General features: G+C 42.2%; 2 long non-coding RNA genes across 2 annotated transcripts; both read left to right on the top strand.

The window, feature by feature from the left end:
- The first annotated feature begins 993 nt into the window (after positions 1-993).
- LOC147200633 (uncharacterized) lies at positions 994-2,023 on the top strand. Its single transcript, XR_015101884.1, has 3 exons — positions 994-1,229; positions 1,310-1,507; positions 1,896-2,023. It is a non-coding gene; the product is annotated as an uncharacterized LOC147200633 (long non-coding RNA).
- A 4-nt stretch (positions 2,024-2,027) lies between these two features.
- LOC147200632 (uncharacterized) lies at positions 2,028-2,982 on the top strand. Its single transcript, XR_015101885.1, has 3 exons — positions 2,028-2,224; positions 2,579-2,654; positions 2,756-2,982. It is a non-coding gene; the product is annotated as an uncharacterized LOC147200632 (long non-coding RNA).
- Positions 2,983-23,147: the final 20,165 nt, after the last annotated feature.

The raw sequence follows: 23,147 nt of genomic DNA, 5'->3' as shown, positions 1-23,147 counted from the left end.
TTGCCTATTATTCACATCGAGTCAAGCATTTTTTCAAAACGTATGGATTTCATGTTTTTTCTTTCGCCTCGAGGTCGACGCACGGCCAGGATGGGGATGCCAAGAAGACTGTTGCTGTTTCTGATTCTGCAGCTCATGCATGATAAGAGGATCAGGTAAAGTTTTCACCTTATTTGCATATGATTTGCTTTGATGTCCTCTCACACTCAGCGACATAAGAACGGAAGTAATTCCAAGCAAATGAACCAACTGCAGGATCCAAACAACAATAAATGCCTTCTTCCAGGAAACATGGGGACTATCATGCCAAAGTCAAGCTTTGTACTTTGCCTGAGTCGCTGATGATGTCATTGGACACTCGCCTGGCTTGAGACCAGGTGGCGTGGGATCGGTTCCCACTCAGTGCCGGTGCGGATGTGGATGTTTAGTTTTTCGTCTTCCGTCTGCCAAAAACCATCCCGCTTTGTGACTGCTACTTGGAGTCATTAATCCAGATGTCATTTTGATTAAAAAAAAAAAAGAATCAGCACAAATTATTTGATATATTTTTGTTTTGCAGGGTAAAGTGTTTTTTTGAAAATATTGTGCTCCTGATTTAATGTTGGTGATTAGTTTGAATGCATTATTATTTATTGATTTTATGTAATTTATTTTTCAGAATCACATGCTCAGTCAAACATTTTTTATAGTTTAATTCAGGATTTAATTTTATTTTTGAATTTCAGATGCATTTTAAATCTTTTCTGTTACACTTACTAAAACTATTCTTTGTTTTAAGTTGGTCCATATTTCTCTTTTTTTTCTTTTATACGTTAATAAGGATGCAGTGTTATGCAGAGGTGTACTTATCACAATTTTATAGACAAATGATACTATTGATAGTTGTGCGGGGGGGTGGGGGCGAGATGTTTTCTTCTTCCTAGGGGGGGCATGACAGAAAATAATTGAGAAGCACTGCACTAGTCCAATGTATCCTTTCCACAGACAGTGGGGGACAGTGTGTGACGACTTCTGGGACCTGAACGATGCACAAGTGGTGTACAGACAGATGGGCTGCGGCAGGGCCTGGGCAGCCCTCAAGGAGGCTCACTTTGGAGTGGGCGGAAATCCCATTTGGCTGGACAACGTCAGATGCACCGGAAGTGAAGCAAAGCTGGGAGAGTGCCGTCACAACAAGATTGGGGAGCACGACTGTTCTCACCACGAGGATGCCGGTGTTGTTTGTTAAGGTAACTTTGGATTGTGTTTTGGCATAATTACACTGAAACCATGAAATTAATGAACTCATGCATTTTTTTTTTTTTTATAGATGACCAAGCTTCACTCGGACCCTCACACCTTATTTGTGGTCTTGACAAAATCCAAGTGGACCTGAATTCGCTTCGGGTAACAAACACTGGTTACAACCCACGTTCTGGACACCTGGCAGACCCCAGCTGTTCCCAGGTCAGGGAGAAGCATGGCGTTGTGTGGTACGAGGCCAGGTGACTGTGGAAACACACTGAAGGTAAAAACAAAACAAAAGAATCACACAAACACGACACTTTAACACATCGATCTGGTGGGCCTCTTGTTTGTGATGCGAAGGACTTTGAGGATCTTGTTTGGAATGCAAAGTTTTCACTGAATGAAATGATACGAGTACATGAAAAGGTCAACGTCCTTGACTTGGTTTCGAGCATCCGGTAAACTACCGCATCAGCACACGTGGGTTCACCCATTCGCAGACATTATTTTTGTCAATCTTTTAAAATATATAAATTTTTTCGAGGGTAGCAATTCTTGTTTTGGGGAGAGTGCAGGGGGGGGGGGGGGTTCTTGAACTCTATCACCAATATCAAAGCTGTGTTTGAATGAAATGTTAACGTTCTATCTCATGAACATCTGTCTTGCAGACCAACCGGACACACATCATCTACTCGAACAGTCTCTTCATCTACCCAACGACCGGGCCATCCTCCTCTGTTCCGAAGAAACTTCCTTTCTTCTGTGTCTATCCCCGGTACAACAGCATGCTGAATGCCTCCATGGTCTTGTTCCACGACTCCAATTACACAGCGCCTCGTGCAGCGGGTGCGGTCATCCTTCAAGCGGGCTCACGTTTGTATGTGGAGGTCTCTGTGGACATCGGAAATCCCGGCTTGGCACTTGTTTTGGAGGATTGCTTTGCTTCTCACGCCCCGGACTCTGCGACCGCTGAGCAATACACTCTCATCCACGACAAGTATGCATCTCCTCAGTTGCAATGACGATAGATTCAAGACTAAAAGAGGATGATATCCAAAATGCCTCCCCTCGGCTGTTTTCGATGTGCCGCTGATCCCCAACAAGTGTCGGTAGTCGAGAGTGGCTCATCGCTTCGGGCTCGTTTCTCTGCCCTCTTCTTCCCGCTTCAGGGAGCGAACCGAGAGGTTTACCTCCAATATAGCGTCAGCCTGTGTGACCGCAGGAGGGACTCTTGCATTCCGGTCATTTATCTACTCGATTCTGTTTGATTGACAGCATGGCAACGACTTGTCCATTGTTTATTAACCACTTGATGATATTGTCTTCCTTGTCACGTACTCCCACCACGTAGCCTTGCGGAACGAGAGCAGGCCGCTCTGTCTCAGATGCTGCCCCAATGATGACACTCACCATTGGCCCAATCACTTGTAAGCATACTCATTCGCATATCGGGCTATACAGTGTTGACAAAATAGAAATAATTGCAAAGGCCTTTTCTCCCTCTTTCCTTTTTTTTTTTTATCTTCAGGGGAGAAATCAGCTGAGTGACATCCCCTAAAAAAGAATGACCTGGTTCGGCGGTGGGGCACACCCTCGACCATTCAGCAGTCAAACGCGGGCAACAAATCAATCAATCATTCACACTTTGATTCAAACCTATGAGTAATTCATTCACCGAGGAAAGTTTTTGAGGTGTGGCGGTGGGGGCAGGTGTGGCTGGAGAATCCAGGGAAGATCCACTCAAGCATGAGGAGAAACTCCACAGTCATCATTTTGAAAAGAATGTCTTGTGGTCTTCATTAAAATGAAAAAGGGTGTGTGAAGTGTCTTGCTTGGCAAAACTTGTTTTTTTCTTCTATCCACAATCTTGCTGCTGTAGACTGTAAATTTCCCCATTGTGGGACAAATAAAGGATATCTTAATCTTAAAAGAATATGTATATATATATATATATATATATATATATATATATATAGAGAGAGAGAGAGAGAGAGAGAGAGAGAGAGAGAGAGAGAGAGAGAGAGAGAGAGCGGGCGGCCCGGTAGTCCAGTGGTTAGCACGTCGGCTTCACAGTGCAGAGGTACCGGGTTCGATTCCAGCTCCGGCCTCCCTGTGTGGAGTTTGCATGTTCTCCCCGGGCCCCGGGTACTCCGGTTTCCTCCCACATTCCAAAAAACATGCATGGCAGGCTGATTGGACGCTCTAAATTGTCCCTAGGTGTGAGTGTGGGCGTGGATGGTTGTTCGTCTCTGTGTGCCCTGCGATTGGCTGGCAACTGATTCAGGGTGTACCCCGCCTACTGCCCGAAGACGGCTGGGATAGGCTCCAGCACCCCCCGGGACCCTAGTGAGGATCGAGCGGTTCGGAAAATGGATGGATGGATATATATATATATATATATATATAGAGAGAGAGAGAGAGAGACTGTATGACGAATAAGAAACATAACATTCCTCCAGAAGAACTAGTTCAAAATGACACTATACCACATGGTCATTTAACTTTTGTCTGAAATAGGTAAAACTGTAAGGTGTCAAAGACCAATAAATATGCATATGTGTGCCAAATTGGAACGTAAAGAAGGAGAGAAAAATATTTTCAGGTTATCCAGACAGAAAGATTGAGCTAAAAAGGATGTGGTAATTATGTCTCAATATATAGTAATGTAAATGTAATGCTCTGTTCATTAAAAAACAAACAAACAAAAAACACAATGTCATTTTAAAATGACACTCAGGTTTGTGAAGTACAAAGACTTTCTATCTTGGTGCAAATAGACACTTGCTAAATCAGCCACTCTTCCCTACTGCTGCGCTAATTTGAAGTTGAAGTCTTATTGCCAAACTGAGTTCAAAGGGAAGCTGTCAGCATGTTAGCATCTCATTCTTTCATTCTCTTGGACCAAATTCGGTGGTTTATTGACTCAATGAAAAAGCAAAAGACCATGAGAAAGTCTAATCTAGAGTGAGCAAAGGTTTCTTTTCTGTTACATCTGTTGACATTGTCTTCAACTGTCTGGCTGTTTGCATATCCATTTCATTAAACTTGAATACATATCTTATTTAGCCTGCCACAGAAAGTGATAGCAAATTGCTGATTGGATCTTTAATCTCTCTTCTATCATGTCTTTCTTCCACATACTGGCCATTTTAATCGGCCAATTACCCCAATTACCATAAGTACTACCTAATTTAAATGCAGTCTTTTGTATTTTTGTTTGCCTTGTTTTCATGGAGTGTTAATCTGTTACCATGGGATGGAGTTTACAAATTTCATACAAAAGATTCTTGGAAATTATGTGAAATAATTGCCAATTACTTTGTACAAAGACACTGTTTACTCTCACTATGATGGCCATCCATCCATCCATGTTCTACAGTACAAATGGTGGTTGTTTTCATTAGGGGTGTTGGTGAGGTGGAACCTCCACCCATTTTCTGATCAACTTTATCCTCACAAAGGTTGTGGACGTGCTGGAGCCTATCCCAGCTGTCTTCAGGCAGTAGGCGGGGGACACCCTGAACCGGTTGCAGGGCACACAGAGATGAACAACCATCGACGCTCACACTCACAACTAAGGACAATTTAGAGTGTTCAATCAGCCCTGCCATGCATGTTTTTGGAATGTGGGAGGAAACCGGAGTATACGGAGAAAACCCACACAGGCACGGGGGAAAACATGCAAACACAGGAAGGCCGGAGCTGGAATCGAACCCGGTACCTCTGCACTGTGAGGTCGACGCGCTAACCATTGGACCACTGGGACGCCGAGCTGAAACCTGTCCAAGCTAATTATGGGTGAAAGGCAGGTCATGAATTGGGCACCAGACAATTGCACTGCAAAATTCTCACCTATGGACAATATAGAGCACGGATGTCAAACTTGATTTTATTCTAGGGCCACATTGTTATTATGGTTGCCCTCAGGGGGGCAGTTACAATGGTGGAAAAACTTAGGGCCTGGTTTGCTAAGCTGTCATATATCACGCGCTAAATTGATTGTTCACTCTAACACATTTTGTGTGTTGTTAGTGGGTGTGCTGCTTTATTTACTCCTAAATAATAAGTGAGATCCAGGAAAGACCAGGGCACAACAAAGTAAGGGATGGATCCATGTCATGTCCAGGGACCCAGCCATGTCTGTCTGCAATGCAAGAGGCTATACAGCCATTAGTTTGCTCATCTGTTGGCAAGTGTCCTTCCGTTCCCAATACTGATCAATGAATGGAACATTTTAAATCTCCTGTCCTTGATCTTCACACTCTCTTTGGTGTTGGCTCCTTTCCCTCAGTGAGTCTCTTCATATGTTTTCCGGTAAGTGTGCAAAGTGGATGCAGAGTACACGTTTAAGGACAAACCTGAAGTTTTAGTTATCGGTCCTGAAACTTGGCGAGAGAAACTTTTCCCGAAATTAAAAAAAACTGTTTTAATCCTACACAAGACAAACATTTTGATGTTATTTTCATCTCTGAGCTAAATTTTATTCCACATATTAAGAACGTTATAAACACGGGAATTTACCATGTGAAGAATATAGCCCGAGTCTGACCGTTTCTCTCTCGTGAAAACTCGTATTGATTACTTCAATGCTCTCTTTTCCGGTCTTCCCAAGAAAACAATATCTAGTCTTCAACTTTTACAGAATACAGTGGCGCGCATGCTGACGAAGACCAGAAAGAGAGAGCACATTACACCAATTTTAATGTCACCGGATTGGCTTCCTGTGTGTTATTGGATCGACTAAGGTTCTTTCATTGATTCATACAACTCTTAATGGCCTGGGTCCTTGTTATTTATTGGTTTTGCTTTTACCATACCAACCCTTGCAGACCCTTAGGTCCTCTGAAACTGGACTTTTAACTGTTTCTGCAGTTAGAACCAAAAGGCAGTTTTCAAATTTTAAGGCCCATTTTTGTGTAATGGCCTGCCAGAGGACCTGAGGGCAGCACAGAATGTCAATATTTTTAAAAAGAGACTCAAGACTCACATTTTTAGTTGAGCATTTGCCTGATTTTATCATCTTTTTTTTCTTTTACCAATTTACTCTAACCGATTTACCGGTACATTCATTTTTTTCTTATGACCTTATTTTATCTTGTTTATTGAACTTTGTTTAAACTCCAGTCTTCCTCACTGGGGGGGGGGGGCGTCTCCGTTGGGGGTACTGTTCATTCTCTGCTGGTGGGGATGCTGCCATTGGGAAGGTCCTGGCTCAGCGGGGAGGGGTCAGTGTTTGTTCAGTTTTATTCTCAATCTGAAGCACTTTTGAGTTGCATTTTGTATGATAAGTTGCTATCCAAATAAAGTTGAATTGAAATTAATTAAATTGAATTGAATGTTTTCAGGGGAATTTTTCTCTGGAGTTACGCATCCTAAACAAAGAAAGGACAAAAAAATCTGCTAGCCCTGTTATTCTCGACCAATAAATATCATGGGAAAAATGCCATAACATTGACACCAGTTTAGCGCAACACATTACCTAATGGTAAAAAATGAATGCATTCAAAAAAAAAGGGACAATGTACAAACAAAGGAGAGAGCTGACTGAGCTGCTGAGTCAGATTGCCATTTCACAGTGCCTCTCTGATCAACTCATGATCAAAGAAAAAAAAAACAAGTTTGAAGTGATGGAACTGGAAAGGATAGTGGGAGAAAGAAAATAAATCACATAATTTTGAAGAAGCCAACGACCGCATGAACAGTTTAGTTTTTACTTTTGAGAAATCAGTCATTTGCTGTCTTTGTACGTTCTCTCTGTGCCTGCATGGGTTTCTCCTGGTCCTCCGGTTTCCTTCCACATTCCAAAAACATGCATGGCACATTAATTGAACACTCTAAATCGCTCTGTAGGTGTGAGTGTGGATGTAAATGCCTTTGTCCATACTTGCCATGTGAATGGGTGGCAACCAGGTGTACCCCAACTCCAAAGGTGGGCAATTTGTCAGTACTGACGGAAAGTCCGTCGATCCGTCACTGATGGATGCCCATTTTACTGACAATTGATGGGAAACTTTTAATTGAAAAGTGACAAACTATGCACCAACAGAAGTGGGTTTTCACTGGAATTGTCCCTAACCGGGTGAGTACTGACGGACATTCTAAGTTCGTCACTGATGGACACCGTGACAGAAATGTTCCGCGTGTCTTGCGGGGGTGATTGTACACTGGGGTTGCTTTGATCATACTGCACTGACTGTGGGCTAATCTTAAAACTATAATAATAATAATAATAGATTTTATTTATAAGCGCCTTTCAAGACACCCAAGGACACTTTACAATAACAAAAAACACAAAATAATACGGGTTGAACAGCGGCAGCCAAAACGCGCCAGCGTTCACTCAACCCAAAAGTCAGAAACAAGGGAGGGACAGGGGGAGAAAAAAAAACCCACGCTCGAACTACCCTCATTTGAGGATAATTTGAGTGAGGCAAAAAACTCCTGCACAAGCATATGACAGTTACAACAGGTCACAAGACATAAACAATGAAGACGGTGAAACAAGGGAATGTATGAGGGAGGGGGTGATGGTGGGGGACTAGCTTCCGTGCGTACTTTCATCAGGGGAAGGTCGAGATAGCAGATGTTGTTTTGGATATTGCACATTCTTAAGTCCTCGCTCCTCTATTTACATCATAGCACCTCCCACCAGAAGGTCCATTCAGGAGGGAGGAGATGACAAAGGAGCAAAGCGGGAGGAGGTAGAAATGTGTTGGGGCAATTTACCAGATAAGCCAATGGGACACGTTACGTTGACGCAGGTGGTTGTAGCCATATGCAGCCATCAATGCACGGCAATCCATGCCTCAAACACCAACATTATATATATATCCCTTGACATGAAGAAGGGAAATTTCCAATTTCTTATAACCATAATAATCTGTTTGATGCCATCATTTGATCAAGACACCCGCCAAAGATGATGTCATGTCATTGACACATGTCACAAATGCACCATCTGCGTGACAGAATTATGAATTTCACCACAAATCTCGACGTCATGCTTTTTGTTCGAAATGGGATTAAATTCAAATAACCACTCTGTTCCGCTTCACAATTTTACCAAATGCACAGGGGCTGGTATTACTTTCAATTGGTTGCCACGACAACAGAAATCTCCAGTCTTTGAGTCTAACTTCAGTCTCTATTGGGTCCTTTATGCCGGATGTAGGGAGAGAGAGCGAGAGAGAGAGAGAGGGAGAGAGAGAGAGACAGAGAGTCAAGAGCTGAATGTCATGTTTTGGACTTTACCACTATACACTCTGGGGTTTCAAGGTGCACACGGTATGTTGTATTTTGTTTATTTATTGAATGTTTGAGTCAAACAGATTATTGTAAAAAATGATTGTAAATACCATATCATACCATACCATTATCTCCCGCTTACCCAGGGTGACGTCACGGAGGCAGAAGCTTCAGCAGGGAAACCAATACTTCCTCACCTATGATTGTAAATACTATGAAATATGTTTTGGTTTTCACTTTATGATACACCGCTTCTGCTGCAAATGCATGTGATGTAGAAAGTAGTAAGTTCTTGATGCCAAATGGCTGCCACTGAAACGACACTGCCGAAGAAGAAGATCTAACTGTTAAAATAGTGGTGACGAACTGCAATTTTGCATTGATGGAAGCAGGTGTCATGGCAGCTGATGAACAACGAATGATGGTCCGGCAACATTTACTGACGCGCCCACCTCTTGCCCAAAGTCAGCTGGGATCGGCTACAGCACAGTGAGGATGAGCGGTACAGAGAATGGCAGCATGGAAATTCCTATGAATTCCCATCCCTAATAGTGATGCATAAAAAATAAATTGAACTTTTATCTCACGATATTGTCAGTATGCCTCAAAGTGGTCTAATCCCACCTACAACATGACTTTGGGGGACAGTCGGCTGACATAATTGATGTGCAGAACTACAGTTGCTTACAATTCTAAGCGATTTAAAACACACACACACACACACACACACACACACACACACACGCATGCACGCACGCACAAGAAATGGAGGGAAGTGTTGAGTAAACTGCACCATTCAATTATAGGAAGTATAGGAAGTCATGAAGCAAAATAGACATAACAGGGTTGTAGTAAAAGACCAGGGAATTCATCTCTTCTCATTGACCCGGACAAGTTTGCTTGCCACACAATGGCTAATGGGGAAATTACCGTACTCTCCAAAGTGATGATGTGGCAAATGAGACTTGATTACACATTTGGACGCCAAAATGGATCAAGTTGGAGCTAGTCTGACAAAAATACATATGCCACTTAACATGTTTGGAGAACAGAGGCCTCGTGTACAAAGACAAGCGTGGCTTTCATACTCAAAAGACAGTGTATGGCCAAATCCAGCAAATATCACACACATATCACAAGACGGACGTATGAATCTCTGTATATGGATGAAGCCAAGCAGATTCCTTTCGTAAATCTCAATCACTGTGGAAATATTGGAATACCAGACCTCTCCCTTCCACACCCTTCTATAAATATGCAAATTAGTATAAACAATGCCTGCCGGTCAGAAAAATCACTCATGATGCATGATGAGATAATCATAATATCAAGACTAGAATTACTAATGAAAAAAGTGGAACTTCACAAAATGTGACCTGGAGATGCTGTGCAAAGCAGCCTACGTGTGTCTGGTGTTAGCTCCCCAGTGAGCGCTCGACGCTTCCAAACTGGAGAGGTGGCCGCCGCATGGGTTTGATCGACATAAAAATATTTTTTTTGGGGGGGGGGGGGGGGGGGGTCATCGAAACCCACTGTCCGCATCGGGCAATGTACTTCCCACGCCACTGCACCTGCCTCTGCCCAGCATCATGTCTGTGACTCTCCATTTTAGAAAGGATCATGGAAGTTGACATGTTTGAGCTGCTTTCGCGGGACACATAAAATAATGTGTCAGGCCAGATCTGGCCCCCGGGCCTTGATTTTGGCACCTGCTCCAAAGCATGAAAAATCTGCACACACCAGCCAAGTAGTTGCCATGAAGCACTGCACATTCCCACGATCATTTCACTCTTGATACATCTGAATGCAAGTGTGGGAAAGTGTTTACTCCGTGTTTTTACACCACCCTTTGTACATGAAGCCCCAGGTCAACAAGCTGGAACGAAGAATTGCCTCAAACGAGGATTACAGATTTGGTCAGATGGGTAAAAGTGCTTGAAAAGTGACCTGAAATCTTGGGCGGATGACGTTGAGTACCAAAGCAGATGCACCAATCTATGCTGTATTGGCAGTCCTGTAAAAGTTGAGCTTAACAACATCCTTGATTTGACTGATGACTGATTTCGCAGCTTCTTGCTAGAGCAAATTTTTTCTCTCCTCCAGTGACTGTGCACTGTCATCACATTGGTGTCAAGGATAATGCCAGAGCCAAGAGTCCAAGGCTCATTCTGGTATAACTCCACTACTTTAAGGACAAAACGAATATAATAAAATTCTCTGGGGAAAAGAAGTACAAAGGAGTTCGAGTTCACATCAAAGCTTTCTGCTGGTCTGATCCAAAAATGTCTGAGTTTTGACCTGCTTCAGAAAAAGCCACCCGACCTAGATATCAAAAGCATGCTTTGATTTTTCCCTGTACCTTGAAAGTTGGCCATGCCGGTAATACTTTTTTTCACATATCTGATGAAGCGGTGACATTTCTTGATGACCTCTCGTTCAGTGTCTCATCCATTGACTCTCGTATGACAGCATAACATAATATTAGTGGCCAATGGCTCATGCTAATGTTGGCAATAACTTTGATAGCCAGCAAAACTTTTTTCTTTTAAATTACTTTTGCATATTATCCCTTGGACTTTTTCTTTATTTCCCTTTTGGTATTAGGTTTTGCCGTTGTGTTGGCCAGTTCCGTGTCAGTTATTTGATTTGTTCACTTTAAATGGACACCAGAAAACAACTTTATAAATACAATGTATCATAACCCTATATCATGTTTTCCCTGTAAACATGAAACCAAGTAGAATCACAGCTGATGAATAGATAACAATTTATCATAAAATAGAAGGTTGGGGTCTTAATGACAGAAGTAATCATTCTGTCGGCAATTTTTCAAAACTATTTTGATTTAAAAAAAATGCTAACATCTTACAACACATCAGAAATAGGACAACAAATACAATGTTTCATTGCTACCTTTAAATTGGACCAATAAAAGCAAAACTGTTCTGTGGTCTATTCAAACGAAGACCCCAATATTGCGAATGATGCAATGCAGTGGACGGGAATCTCTTTATATGATAAACATTATCCATTAACTTAAGTAAACAGGATGTGTTAAAAGGGTGAAATAAACCATGGATGACAAAGGCGATAAAGAACACACGTAAAAAGAAAAATATTTTACATAATAACATTCATGAAATTGAGACGCTGAAATCAAGTACAAGACCTACAAAAATAAGTTGTAATTTAATTTAATCAGAAAAAGAGATCATCTTCCTTCATGATTAGAGCAGAATAAAAGCAAGGCACAAGGATGGAAAATACAAAATCATATTACCAAAAATAGCTCCAAAAACAGATCATCCACAGTATTTTATAGAAGATAAAATACAGCACTGTTCTTGAGAAAATAACAATAATAGCTAATGAATTTAAGGAATATTTTTTCAATGTTGTAAGTGATCTTGCCAATGAAATCCCTGAGCCAAGAAAAATACCTCACACAAAATATATAAATATATTAAAAGCAACTCCTGAATGTAAATGATAGAGAAGTCTTATATGCTGTAAAAATAAATAAATAAATAAAAACACACCAGAAAAAGGCCGCTGATTGTTTCAAAATTGACATGACAACATATCAACAGTATTCTCAACCAGCATTTTCCCCCTTCCCCCTACTTGAGTTGTTGTCCTAAGTTGTTGAGGTAGTATGTTTTAAAGTAAAACTTGAATGCCGTTTCCAATAAATCATGAATACATTCCCGAAATAGAATCACAAGGGGACAATCTCGGAAAATCTGAAAGTGGTTTGTGGCAGAATTTCCACAAGACGTCCAGGAATCAGCCTGGGCAGAGTATTTAGTTTTTCATATTGGAGAATCAAATTCTTACAACTCTATTCCTTCCATGAGGGGGAACATGTTATCCACCATTGCTGGCTACCAAGTCTTGTGGTGAAAAACATTTTTCACATAGACTCGACAGCTTTATTGACAAGCTTAAGCTTTTCAGGAAATTTGCTTTTTGAGAAAAAGGCACTAATGGAACTCGTGGAAGCAATAGTTACCAGTCTAGCTACCACTAGCCACTCAAATCTTATCCAACATTTTTTTTTCCAGAATAAAAATGGAGAAAGCAGTTACATGTGTGATTCACATTTGATACCGCTTGTCATCTTGCTGCTGTCTGTCAACCGCCATCCAACTCAAGACTGTCCCCATTGGTGACATCTGCCATAATGAGAAAGGATGTACAGTATTTGAATGTTTGTCAGTGTGCGGTCACACCCAGTTGCACCTGTGCGCGTGCGCACGCACACACACACCCACACACGCATGTGACGTTCTTGGTAATGAATAAGGATGTGCTGTGTTTCAAGCTGGTCGTTAATCACTGGCAGTTCTGGCAGCTAACAGATAAGCAGATTGATCCAAGGCCACAGAGGGAGCATAGCCTGGCACTGGCCATTCATCACATGCATGCACTCCAACAACCACACAAACATGCTGTACTTTTGTACACAAGACTAAATGCTGGCGAAAGTGTTTGAGCTCATGATATGCTATTCACTCTATCATCTTCTCAGAGAATTAATTACTGGACTACCTAGAGTAGGCTAAGCAGACAGGGAAAGAAGAGTCAGATTGTCGGGCACCACAACACATACAAATAGTTGAAAACTAACACTCGACCTGCACTTTAAGTCTGTGTTTTGGCTATCCATGAATCCCATTGGGAACCCCAAGACCTAGGGACTGTGAAAAGAATGGCCCGGTGGATATACGGATGTTATGGGAGAAGCCAAGATGACACAATGACAAAACAGAGTTAAGGACACGCTCCAGTACGTGACAGCTTTGCAGGCCCACGGGGGACTGAAAGGAAGATAGCCAGTAAATATATGGGAGGAGAAAATGTGGGCAAACATCTGTGGTTTCCTGTCCTTTTTGTGGCTGCCATCACAGTGCCATTGATGGTAAGAGACAGTGACAGACAAAATGAGGCACAGAAAGAATTTCAGATCATAACCAGAATCATCTTTATTGGCAAAGTATGTAAGTAACACACAAACTGTTTTATCCCCATTAGTATGCGCCACACCAGTACTGGGGTAGAAAACAACTACAGTGTATTACAACAACAACAACAAAAAAGCAACAACCCCCCCCCCCCCCCCCCCACACACACACACATTTAGGCCGTGACATACAGAGAGTCTTTACATAATGTCGGGGTATCATTTGAGATTTAGTACCAAACTATGACAGCTGTGCAAATGATCCAGAGAGTCATCAAGCAAAAATAATTTGACCAGTAGTGATAGAATGACAACTATTGCAAATGAGACTTCTTGAGTACTTTTATCTCCAGTGGTGTGGAATAGTGATCAACAAGCGTTTTACAAATAAAGCTAGAATAATGAATACAGTATTACCATCAGACAATGGTGTGTGAAATTCGCACACATTTGCAAAATGTCAATATGATTTATGAGACAAATGTTTAGTTGATGGAAAGAGGGACGCTATGTTTGATGCTTTCTTTGTGCATAATTGAATAATGCCTACCTGAGGGAAGGAGCGGGAAGACGTGGTGACCTGGATGTGGAGGGTTTGACATCATCATGCCTGCCCTTGCCTTCGTTCTTGCCGCATGCTCCTAAGTGCGTATTGGAGGGATCACTTATTTTCCGATTTTATCTTTTTTTGTGGCAGCACCAAACCATACTGTGATGGATGCCTATAAGCCTGATTCACTGTCTGCTGTTTCAAATTGATACCGATATCAAGTACCAATACTTGGCAACGTTGAAAAAAATGCCTCCGGTTCTACATTTTCCAGCATTGTGGTCTTGTGATTCAACCTAAAGACTGCAATTAAAATGTGTGATTATTTTTATGAATCTACTTGAAGCTCTACAATACATTGGACATCTCCTTTGCACCTCTGCCTCAGTTCTGATGATCGGGGTTTGACTGGCCTTCCCATCTAAAGTTTGCATGTTCTCATTGAGCTAGTGTGGGTTTTCTATGGATAATCTTCCTCATAAATTCCAAAAAACAGGCATGTTAAATGAATTTAACAGTGTAAAATGACAACAGAGAATGTAAACGGATTTTTGTGTGTATGTTCCCTACGACTGGCTGGCGAACTTTCCACCAGGCCATTTGCACAAATTAAGCTGGGATAAGCTCCAGTTTTCCTATGAGCCGAATGGGGCCAAGTGCTGCAGAAAATGAAGGGATTGGTCGTTGAAGTAGCTCAACGTGTAGAGAAGGTTGCTGACTCTTCTGTATCCTTTCCCACCTGCACCATAACAAAACCTTTGTACTCTGGTATCATTTTGTCTCTGGTCATAGAGGGATGTTGTGTGTAATCTATCGGTGTTGATTCAGTTTGTTTACTTGCTTGCAGTGCATACGGTTTGCCAGCCGAGTTTCATAATTGGCAAGGAAGAATGTGAAAATGGTCTGTCCAATGCCACCGCTATCCTGAAACAGAAAAGTCAGATGCTAGCCCCCCTCCCCCAATGTTTTATTAATTTTTTTTCTTTCTTTGTGGACTGTTAGTCAGTGTTAATTGTTTGTGTGTCTCTGACATGCATACCACATGTAACTATTATATCAGTTTCCCAGTGTGACCTCACAAGTGTCAGCAAAGGATCACCAGCTGAAGAAACGCGTATACGCCAGCCATGAAGATGTGTGAGGCACTGCGTATTTCCGCAGTCATTTCACGCTTGAGGCATCTGAACTTTGCAACTTTGCACCCATGATACATGACATGAAGAACCCTGCTTTGCATTCGGGTAGTTTTTTTTAAAGGGACTATTTATGGGTTGAAGTGCTTCTTGAATACTCACTTGTTATCCATTAAAAAGTCTCCAGTTAGCATCATAGTATGTTTCGTGATCATTAAGCCCAAAGCTCATTGAGTAGCAAATGTTAAGTGCTTGTAAACGGAGTGAATGCAGATTTTTCATCAGGCTTCATTCAAGGTCGTAAACAATGTTTGTGTTAGGGTTTGCAGAGCACCCTGGCTGGCCCCTCCCTAACAGTACCCCCTCCCCTACGGGAGCCACCCGGCGACCTGCCAGGCCTGCCGGGACGGGCGCGATGAAACTCAGTGATCAGGGCAGGGTCCATAATGAGCCGGGAAGAGACCGGGGTCGTCATGGCAGGTTCGTACCGTTAGGGTTTGAAAGTGACCCCAATAGCACGACAACAGGCAGGTATCGTGGAAGCCAACACTTATAGTTTATTTAAGAGTCTTCACAAAGTCACTCAGGTAGAAGCACGAGGAGTCCACAAGGAAATGTCCGCACAAGGAACACGAAGCTGCAGGAGACGGCAACAGAGTCCACTGGTGTGGTGACGGCACGAACTTGCACTGGGGAATGGTCTGTGAGTCAATTTGTACCAGCAGATAGGCAACAGGTGGGTGATGAGCTGACGAGTCTCAGGTGTGAGGTGCAGAGCACCCTGGCTGAGGAGGCTGCCTGGCTGGCCCCTCCCTAACAGTTTGCCAAAATTTTTGATGGTGTCAAACTTTACACCTCAATTTTGTTGCGATAAGAAAAATAAAATTGACATTCATTACATTTGAAAACACTCACAGTTCTTTCATTTGTAAAACAATATGAAAAACTAAATACTAAATCATTATCATAGTTATAATTGCATTATAACAGTCTACCATAATCCAGTTCCCAAGAAATCTGCAACATCGGAACTGAAGGACTATAGGCCTGTCGCCCTGACGTCTGTGGTCATGAAGTCCTTTGAACGCCTTGTGCTGAACCACCTAAAGAACGTCACCGGACCCCTGCTGGACCCTCTTCAGTTTGCCTACCGGGCAAACAGGTCTGTGGAGGACGCAGTCAACATACTGTAGGTCTGCACTACATCCTCGAGCACCTCGACAGCACAGGGACCTACGCAAGGATCCTGTTTGTGGATTTCAGCTCTGCGTTCAACACCATCATCCCGGAACTCCTCACCCCCAAACTTCTCCACCTCAGTGTGTTCCCTCCGATCTGCCAGTGGATCCTCAGCTTCCTGACGGGACGGACACAACAGGTGAGACTGGGAGCAACAACATCATCAACACGCACCACTAGCACTGGAGCCTGTTGGAGGATGATCAAACAGGGGGAAGCGTGTTGTTGTCGACACGGCGGGATCCCTTGACCGTTCTCCACTTCCCCAGGTCCTCCGCGTGTTCGTTTGATTCGGGCTGAGTTGATGTGCAAAAGTCAGAGGCTGAAAATGGAGAAGTTCTTGCAAGATGTTTTACTGAACGTTCAGGGCACAACACGAATCGATTCGGGCTCCTGTGAGTCTCAGATTTCATCAGGAAGCCCCGAGCAACTACAGTCACACGTACATATAGGCATAGTATGTTAATTATATTAATTTAGGGGCGGGCAGTCCTTCCCCTTATGTAAAAATCAGAAACAAAGAAAGGTCAATGTAGTTCAATCTTGGCATTCTGACAAAGTACAGACCATATCTCGAGACAAGAGTTCCTCCTCTAGGGACCTTGACAGCCTTCAGGAACTTTCCCAAGGTGGGAGACGCAAAAGAAAACACTTGGAGGGCTGTTAATCACTCAAGGGGAGATAGGACCCCAGCTTCAAACTACATTCTTTGTTTGAAGTAGCGGATGTTCAGGACAGAGACCTAATAGTCAAGGTCGACCTGTCTATGATACAAAGTTTTAAGCTAAACATATAACATAGGTGATATCTTCAAGCCCCACAGGGATGTGTCCTCTCTCCACTGCTCTTCTCTCTCTACACAAACGATTGCACTTCAACAAGTCCAGCTGTCAAACTCATAAAGTTCGCAGACGACACCACGGTCATCGGTCTCATCAAAGACGGCGACGAGTCGTCAAAGACGGCGACGTACCGACAACAAGTGGAGCAGCTGGAGCTCTGGTGCAGCCGACACAACCTCGGGCTGAACACGCTCAAGACTGCAGAGACGATCGTGGACTTCAGGAAACATCCTTCTCCACAGTTGCCCCTCACACTATACAACTGCCCTGTGTCAACCGTCGAGACATTCAAGTTCCTGGGAATCACAGTCTCCCAGGACATGAAGTGGGAAGTCAACACCATCTCCATCCTGAAAAGGGCCCAGCATGTACTTCCTGAGGCTGCTGAGGAAGCATGGCCTGCCACAGGAGGTGCTACGTTAGTTCTACACGGCAGTCATCGAATCAATCCTGTGTTCTTCCATCACGGTTTGGTTTGGAGCCGCCACAAAAAAGGACAAAATCCGACTTCAACGGACAGTTAGGACGGCGGAAAAAAATCATTGGCACCGCCCTACCACCCTACCCACTCTTGAGGACTTGCACACTGCAAGAATCAAGACAAGGGCATGGAAAATCCTCCTGGATCCCCCGCACCCTGCCCACCACCTTTTCCAGCTACTCCCCTCAGGCAGGCGCTACAGATCCATGCGCACCAAATCCAGCAGACACTTAAACAGCTTCTTCCCTCTAGCCATTAACTCCCTAAACAGTCACTGACGTAGTCACTCTTCTTGTACAACAAATACTGCTACTGGTCACTCTAAAATGGTTCAATGATTTTCTGCACCAACTGTACAAACTGTCATCGTATTGTATTCTACCACTGATCACTTTAGCTCTGCTTGATACTTTGCACATTGTCTCACAGTTGTCACTGGGTGGTACCACCGCACTATGGTTCACTTACATTTCGAAATGTCCTTCCATACCTATTTGTCATGTCCTTGTTTACGATGCAGCGTGTTATACCGGAGACAAATTCCTTGTGTGTTCTACATACTTGGCCAATAAAGATGATTCTGATTCTGATAAGTATGACAGACTTTTGATACAAGGACGATGCAAGGATAGACAAGAAAGACATCTCATAGTTAGTTGGAGTAGATCAAGAATAATAAAAACGCAATTCTATCAGCGTCTAAGGGATTTCAACTTGGCAAACAGCTGATGTATAGAGAAAAACAGGAAATGGATATGAGAATGATGGAGATAGGATGTGTCTGCGATTAGAGAAATACAACAGATGCACACGCATAGACAATCGCACAACCCCGTGCCTATCAGTTATGATTTAGTGCTGCGGGTTGGCAACTCTTTGACTTCTAAAGAAGAAAAAGAAATGAAAAGCTGATAAGGCAAAATATAATATGAACACACAGCAATACAAACACAAAGGCAGACACACACGTGTTATATGACGCTCAGTTGGAGTGACATTAGTCTGGTTTTGTGTCATTTCCACATCTTACAGCCTTGATTGACAGGGTCTGACTCATGCTGGGATTTACAAGGCAACTTGAGACACCTCGCTGAACCTATACTCTCACAAAATGTGTCTTTCTCCAACAAGTGGTCACTGAATATATATATATATATATATATATATTTACACAGTTTGAGTGTGTGTAAATGTAGTACCATACTCGTAGAATACAATTGTCTCACATTAATGACCCTGAACTTTGACAGTTTATTATTTTACCACTATGAGTACAGGCTTTAATTAAAAAGTAATGGTCTTGCACTGTGCCATTTCAGTGCAAAAGTGTGTACTTGTGCGGATTTGGGGATTTTCCACTCGCTCACAGGAAGGTCAACGAAGTGGCACAGTAGTTTCTTCCGAGGAATACATGAACAATGCTGATGAATGAATCAGTCATACTGAAACAATGTTTTCTCTGGGTACTCCGGCTTCCTCCCACATTCCAGAAACATGCATGGCAGGTTAACGGAACACGTTAAATTGTCTCTAGGTATGACTGAGAGTGTGGATGTTCGTCTCTGTGTCGATTGGCTGGCAACCATTTCTACTGCTGCCCGAAGACAGCTGGGATAGGCTCCAGCACACCGCACACCCCTTGTGAGGATAAGCGGATTAGAAAATGGATGGATGGATGCTTAATTAGTTCACATTACTTATTAATGCTCATTGATCTAATTTATTTCACATGCGTCGTCATCATAATTGTGTTTTCAAATTCAGTCAAGTCTAATGTCCCAATATTACTTGTGAATTTTGAGTGAAGTCTGCTTTTTGATTGGATTATTGTAAGCACTTTTTTGAACTCAAACAACACACTACATTAAGTTTTAACAACTATTTCATGGAATTGATTGATGAACTCTGATTCTGTGCGAGACACAGTGTGGCCATGGTTACCTTAAAAAAGTAACTTAAGTTATTTTACAGATTATCTTCTTTTAAAGTAACTAACTGATATAACAAATAACTTTGGTTACACTCAGTAGATACCAACCACTATGCCTAACATAAAAATGATACCCGGTTTTGACACTTGTCACTCAGTTTTTAACAGTGATGTCAAAACGATGTCATGATGTCCTACCTCAGACCTGCGGTGTGAGCGTAACACAGTGTGGTGAATCACTTTGCCCCAAAGATGTACAAGTTCTTGTACAAAAGAATGAATAGCACGTGCATTTAAGAAAAGTTCCATATGGATGAAATGAAGAATTTTGAGCTATCATATTATTTCATCACGATTGCAATTGTGCAATTCCGGAATCATCCTCTCTGCTATGCATTCTAATGAAAATGCTCGGAGACCACAGAAATTGATTTAGGAAGGAATACACTTCTTCTACATTGTATATCCCAAACATAAAAGTGGTGGCTATTCTCTGAAAAAGATATTGGTGGATTCAATTTATGGTAAATGATTACCCCCCAAAAATAATTGGTATAAATCATCCAAATGTTTATCATGGTAATATATTCATTTAAACATTTTTTTGCACGTCAAATGACTGAGTCGTCAGCAAAACGGGTGTCTGTCAGTGATTGACTGAGAGGTTTGTGGGTCGTTGACCCAGTTAAGGATGATTACAGTGACAGATGAAAAGCCACTTCCGTCAGTGCTTGGTCCATCCTTTTTATTTTTTTAAATTTCCCGTCATTTGCCAGTCTTCAGCAAAATGGTCGGGATACCTACTTCTGTTTGAAAGGTTAAAAATGGATGCTACTACAATTATGCACTAAACATCACTCTGAATGAACTCGAATGTCTACCATCTTCTCACTGAACAATTAAAAACTTGAAGATTATTATAGTATTGGTATTGTTGGAGGATGATCAAACAGGGGGAAGCGTGTTGTTGTCGACACGGCGGGATCCCTTGACCGTTCTCCACTTCCCCAGGTCCTCCGCGTGTTCGTTTGATTCGGGCTGAGTTGATGTGCAAAAGTCAGAGGCTGGAAATGGAGAAGTTCTTGCAAGATGTTTTACTGAACGTTCAGGGCACAACACGAATCGATTCGGGCTCCTGTGAGTCTCAGATTTCATCAGGAAGCCCCGAGCAACTACAGTCACACGTACATATAGGCATAGTATGTTAATTATATTAATTAGGGGCGGGCAGTCCTTCCCCTCATGTAAAAATCTGAAACAAAGAAAGTCAAGCAAAGTTCGATTTTGGCATTTTGACAAAGTACAGACCATATCTGTTGGTCCACAAATCTTGAGATTAGGGTTCCTCTTCGAAGGCACTTGACAGCCTTCAGGGACTTTCCCAAGGTGGGAGACGCAAAAGAAAACACTTGGGGGGCTGTTAATCACTCAAGGGGAAATAGGAGCCCAGCTTCACACTACATTCTTTGTTTTAAGTAGCGGATGTTCAGGACAGAGACCTAATAGTCAAAGTCGACCTGTCTATGATACAAAGTTTTAAGCTAAACATATAACATAGGTGATATCTTCAGTGTTCTCATACACAAGCACATCAATGATGAGGTAATGCTGGAGTGGTATACTATTTGGGAGGCCTTGGAATGCCATTAGCTAATGCAATCGAGCATGGCCAATGCTGACTCATCACTCCCATCCCATCTCGTCGAGATGGGGAGAGAAAGAGGCATCGCAAAGTAAAAGGAGAAAACGACAATAAGAAATGCGAAAAAAGGGATACATGGAAAATAATTAAGAGAAAACGGGGATTTGAGATTGAAATAAATCAACACAATCACTTGACACAACTCTGTCGGCAAATGATTGCTCAGCATATATTGTACAATAGAGGAGAGGGAACAATAGATTTACCATTTAAGGTCAGTCTCATGCTCCAGTGTGATTTACTATGGTTGCAATAGCACATCATTTCCCAGTTACTCTCCATATAGAGAACAATATATCAAGGGGATTGTTTTTTATTGGACTCTAAGTAGACTTTGGAGAACAATTACTCATGGGGCAATGTTTTTTTTTTTTTCTCGACATACTAATCATGATAGCGTTGATTATGTTAGAGGACAAAAAGCCTCACTATTTGTCCATCTGCTTTTATTAAATGCAGTATATGTGTTGATAATTTTCCTTCTATCCTCTGGTCCTTTAAGCGGATGCACTCCTAGTTTCATTACTTTTTCTGCTTTTTAAATCACTGCTATCAGAACAGCGACCGGAAAATGCTGATGAACAACTCAACAGGGCTGTTCCCCCAGGGGCCAAGGTCCTATATTATGTTTCTGCAGTATATGTGCATGTGACCGAGGAGTGGTTTTAAGGTGTTTTGTGTGTGTGTGTGTGTGTGTGTTTTGTTTGCAAACCACAAAACTGGAAGGGAACTGCAGTGTCACTCGCCAGTGATTTAAACTGTGATTTAAACTATTGAATATGTAATATTGAAAGTGAATATGATATATTTTCGTGTTACTGCACTCCAAGCATCCTATCAGTTTCATTTTCACAGAAAAGTACTTAAAAAATAAAACAAAAAATGCAGGTCGTCTTTTGTATCACCAGAAGTTTTAGCGGTCAGCAGTCTGCAATTGCAGCTTGCGATCAGAGTTGTTGTGATGTATCTTTTTCTTTTTTAATTCTCATTCAAAGTTTGTTTCATCTGCAATTCACTGATGACACTGGCAAAGAATGGCAATCTTATGGCAATTTTAAAATGGTACACGTGAGCTACGATAATGATGTTCATGTCCTTAACAAGCTGCAAAGGTGCATCCCATGCCTCCGCATCAGGTCTCCCACGAAGATAGGCAGTGATCTCCTTTTCACAAATCACAAACTCTTGTATCGACTTTATTTTTTTGTTTCGTTCATGTTTCGGGGCTGCTATAGTTCTTGCTCATCATGGCATGCGTGTGTGTGTGTGTGTGTGTGTGTGTGTGTGTGTGTGTGTGTGTGTGTGTGTGTGTGTGTGTGTGTGTGTGTGTGCGGTAATGGGTCGATCGCAGGAGGTTGGTTCCTTGGAAAGTAGATCTTCGTCTTATTCTGTTCTTTTGGCCACTTAAACAACTTTGCCTGAATGTGTAGCGTCCATCGCTGCACAGCTCCGAGGCACTTCATCACATAACTTGATAACATTGGCAAAGAGCAGTTAACGGAACAATCAGCATTGCATTACAATGGCTAACTGGCTACTCGGCATTCTGTAAATGACGTCACTTGACGGAAATTGCCAAACAAAAGCATTTTCGTTGTTCGTGGCTACGGGTCTAACCATGTTGCGTTAAAAAAGACTACCAAAAGTATGCTTGAAATTGTTTTAGCCCAAAGGGTTACTCAAAAGATGGTTGGCCAAGTTTACTTCACACCTGACCTATAAAGGAGAGGTCGCCTCAAAAATGTTCTTTACAATATGTTGTATACACTTCCATTAGTCTGAAAACAGCATTTTGATTCATATTGTCTTTGTTACATATGAATGAAACAAGAAAA

Source organism: Hippocampus guttulatus, chromosome 9, assembly GCF_054856545.1.
Source record: "Hippocampus guttulatus isolate MCC_2025c chromosome 9, RoL_Hgut_1.0, whole genome shotgun sequence".
NCBI lineage: Eukaryota > Metazoa > Chordata > Actinopteri > Syngnathiformes > Syngnathidae > Hippocampus > Hippocampus guttulatus.
This window is presented reverse-complemented; position numbering and strand designations above follow the sequence as displayed.